General features: G+C 38.4%; 1 pseudogene; it reads right to left on the minus strand.

The window, feature by feature from the left end:
* Positions 1-3824: 3824 nt before the first annotated feature.
* On the minus strand, positions 3825-3943 carry LOC111736900 (annotated as a pseudogene).
* Positions 3944-4388: the final 445 nt, after the last annotated feature.

Raw genomic sequence — 4388 nt, forward strand, 5'->3', positions numbered from 1 at the left:
AATGAAGATTTGAACTTAAACAGTTTACGATCTAGGTTGATGAAATTCACTTAACAGTTGCTCATCTGTCCCTTAATTTTGCTCATACAAACACTATAGCACTGATTTCGCTTAATTCAACAGATAGTTTTGCTCCAAGCCCTCTAAAGTGCCATAATTGTTCACTGCTGTCATTAAACGTTTATTTAGCACCAACCACATGCCAGACCTCATACTAGGTGGTCAACACACACACTGTTTGTCAAAAGCTAAGATAATATTTATCTTCCAAGGTTTTTTATTTGGGTCATCTCAATGTTTTCCCACATAATCTTCCTGCAGGAAACAAGTTCTTTGCAGAATACCAATGAGTTATTCCTTTCTATTCATATTTTGTGTAAGACAAAATTCAGATTATGAAAAGGGTCAGTTTCATAAACCTAAGTTTAGGTAACGTATAAACATGTGGGATACATTCAGGTTCTAGTTATTATAGCTTTCTAAAATCCATGAGGCCGTGAGTGTGTCTTACCTTAAAAACATTATTTTTATTTTGCAAGATGATCTACGGGTGAGGGAAGAATTGAGATCACAGGAAGCAAAGATCCAAGCAAATGCAGTGCAAGGCATTGGTTGTTATGGTTAAGGGCAATCAGAAAGTGGTTACCTAAGGATCATTGCAGCATCCCACCTGCAGCAGGGAGCTGAGTCTACCCTGAGCTTCCTGTTTTCAGGCTGCTCTTCACCGCTTTGATATGCTGTATCTGCATGTCATTTCCCAGCTCTGATCTCTAACGTTTGATTGTCAGCCAAGACCATGGCACCCTGCTGCCTCTCACTTCCAGCCCAAGGGCAGCCCCAGGCGGACTGTTTAAAAAAAAAAAAAAAAAAAACTGTCTTGCTTCTCTGCAGATGGAATGTTTTATGTGAGAAATAATCCTGCTGAGTCTTTGCTCCACGGTTTGAATAAGAATGAACTGCCCTGTGGTTTAGTAGGGATTTGGGTCAGGAATGCACTATGTTGTCAGAAGGAGAGGCAATTAATGGTGGAAGTTTGTGAACTCTCGGTTTCGGGTTGACACAGTATGATCTGTTAGTGGTAAGTGTTGTTTCTAGAGTTAGACACAAGTTCAAGTCCTGATGTAGCCATTCACTAGCCACCTCTTTGAGTCTCCGTGTCCTCTTCTGTGAATTCAAAAGCTGATGCAAGAAGTTAAAGAGATAATGCATGCAGTGTTTAGCATATTGTCTGATAAATGCCGAGTGCTCAGTTAATGTTATTTATTTCTAATCTTTTTTGGTATTTATTTCATAGAAAAGGAAAAAGTGTCCTACTCTGTCTTTAAGTCTTCCCCTGAAACATGGTCACCAGTGTCTTACAAAACAGCTAATAGCGTTAACCCTTTCTCATCGACTTCATTTCCAGTGGAGCTAGGTGGTCAAGCTTTGTCATGTGAGCATGTGAGAGTGTAAGAGGCCCTTCGACCAATGGATGACTTTGTTATGGAAGCCTCCACCGACCATCTTATTGTAAAATCTGGCACCTCCTCTCCCCTATCGTCTATATCCTTATTCACTTTTGACTGCTTGACCTACCCATTTTTGAGAAAAGCGTTGTTTTTTTTTTAATTATACTATGATGTTGAATTTTTAAAGAGCTCCTTGTAATTTTGTCAGTTTTTACTTTAAATCCTTGTATAATTTGCTTCTTATGTACAGTCCCTATTTAACCCTCATAGCACATTCTGACTTAAATTTTCTTTTGCTAGAAATTAATTTTTAAGCATCAGTTTTCTGTAGAATAGAATATTATTCAGCAATAAAAAGGAATGAACTAGTGTTACACATGACATGGATGACTCTCAGAAACATTAAGTTGAATGAAAGAAGCCAGACACAAAGATTACATGAAGTATAATTCCATTAACAGCGCTCTAGGGGAAAAAATAAATTTAATTTATAGTGACAGAAAACAGATCACTGGTTACTAGGAGACAAGAGTGGGGTGGAGGAATTGACTGAGAAGGGGCACAAAGAGAACTTTCCTGGTGAGGAAAATGTTCTGTACCTTGATTGTGGTAGTTGTTACAAGGTTCTATTTATTTGTCAAAGCTCATCAAACTATACTCTTAAAGTGGATGCACTTTATTTTACATAACGTATGTTGCAATAAAGTTGAATAACAAAAATAATCTGCTCTGATGGTTGCTGCCCTTTACCACATGAGCTTTTTTTGTTTTTATTACGATAATAGTTTAATACCACACAGATCTCTAGGTTGATAGTCATTTTCCCTCATACTTTGAATATGTTATTCTATTATCTACCTATTATTGCTGAGGAGAACTCAGTCATTCCAATTGCTAATTATCTTGTTTTCCTCCTCCAATAGCCTTGTTTTGTATATTATGCATTTTCACTAAGATGTGTATAGCTGTGAATTTGTTTTTTATTTATCCTGCTTGAGATTTGGAGCAATCCACTCTCTGCTATGCTTACATCCTGTTTTCCTATGTGGTTTGTAATTTCTGATCACAAGTACATTTTCAACAGGGTTTGTTTTCCATGTGAGTCCCTTAAGGGCTGGGTTATGGAAGTGGTTTTGATTTTGCCTCTGTGAGGTCCCTAGAGGTTTCATTGGTTCTGACCTAATTTTTATGCTAAACTTCTACGGTAGATTATGTTTCCAAGGAACGCTAAAATAACATCTCCCCTTCCGCAAGTTCTTTTGCAATGTGATCTTGCCACTCTCCCATCAAGAGGTGGAGTTTATTGTTTTTCCCCCTGATTCCGGGCTGCCCTGTGAGTGGCTTTGACTAATAGAATGTGGCAGAAGTGACATCATATAAGTTCCAAGACTAGGCCTTAAGAGATTCCCAGTTTTCACCTTTATCACTTGGAATGATGCTTCTTGGAGGCCAGTCATCATGTTTAAAGCCTGACTACCTTGAGACTAGCATGCAATGAAGAAGCCCTGCCATCTACGTATAGAGGCAGACACTGAGTGGAATAGCGCCAAAGCAATCAAACATATGAATGAAGATTTTCTGGACCTTCAACATCACTCAGTCCCATTGAATTACTGACTTAATGCAGGGGAGTGAATGATCCTGGTCTCTAGTGGAGCAGAACCATTCACCCAAGCTCAACCCAAATCCCCGACTAACAGATCACTGGCAAATAATTTGAATCTACCACACAGCCTTGAGATTCTGATTCTTACACTTGACTCTTTCCTATTCATGGTATAGGTAGATGACAAGCTGCCTTTATCACTGCCTTAGTCTAGAGGGAACAGTCTTCCAAATCCATCTTCCATTGGGATCCTTCCATGTCAGATCGGTTAACTGCAATGACTAGAAATGCATCCTCACTCATTAGGACTCAGCTCAATTCTCAGCCCCTCTGGCACAATTCTTTTTGGTCATCATAAGGAAGAATAGTTAATTATTTCCTCTCTCATGTACCACTCTACTCACAAATCATATAATGTTTTCCAGTTTTTATAGAATGAAGTTTTATCTTTTAGCTCAATATTTTTATCCAAGGAAAATCCCACCTTTTCTATCTCACTAGTCTTCTTCTTGTATCTGTGCCTCAGTCAAACTGAACTACCTCCTCTTCCTGTACATCCTGTCTGCAGAGTTTTTATTATATTGCTCTTTGCACATGAAATACCCAACCTCTGGTGCTCTTATGTAGATCTAATCAAATGTTCAGGACCTACTTAGAGTGCTTCTTCTTCGTTTCTTTTTCTTTTTCTTTTTCTTTTTTGGTTGACCTCACAGATTGCAAGGACCTTATCAGTTTACAATACCTTATTTTTATTTATTTATTTATTTTTATCCCTACAGCACCTGATCTTCCTAGGTAGTCTCCCATCCAAGTACTAACCAGGCCTGACCCTGCTTAGCTTCCAAGATCAGATGGGATTGGGCTTGTTCAGGGTGGCATGGTCATAGACTAGAGTGCTTTTTCTTTCATAAAGCTTTTTTTGATAGCTCAAGCTATAATCCCTCCCTTGAGGATTAATGATATTTTTAACCTGTAATCAATTGTTTTGTGACTTTTACCTTCTCAAGACTTTAAAGCATAATAATTTAGAGCAAAAGTTGGCAAATTATAGCCTACTGGACATATCCAGCCCATTGCCTGTTTTTGCAAATAAAGTTTTATTGGAACACAGTCGCATTTGTTAATATGTTGTCTATGGTTATTTTTGCACTACAGTGGCTTAAAGTCGATTGGTTGTGATGGAGACCATATGATCCACAAAGCCTAAAATATTTATTATTTGGCCCTTTACAGAAAATTCTTGCCGATCTGTCTTTTTCAGCATTAGGATTGCACTTTGCATCACCCCTTGACGTTTACCAGCTGTTTGAGCCACAGGCTTGCTGTGCAGTTCA

The sequence above is a fragment of the Pteropus vampyrus genome, unplaced genomic scaffold, assembly GCF_000151845.1.
Source record: "Pteropus vampyrus isolate Shadow unplaced genomic scaffold, Pvam_2.0 Scaffold22, whole genome shotgun sequence".
NCBI lineage: Eukaryota > Metazoa > Chordata > Mammalia > Chiroptera > Pteropodidae > Pteropus > Pteropus vampyrus.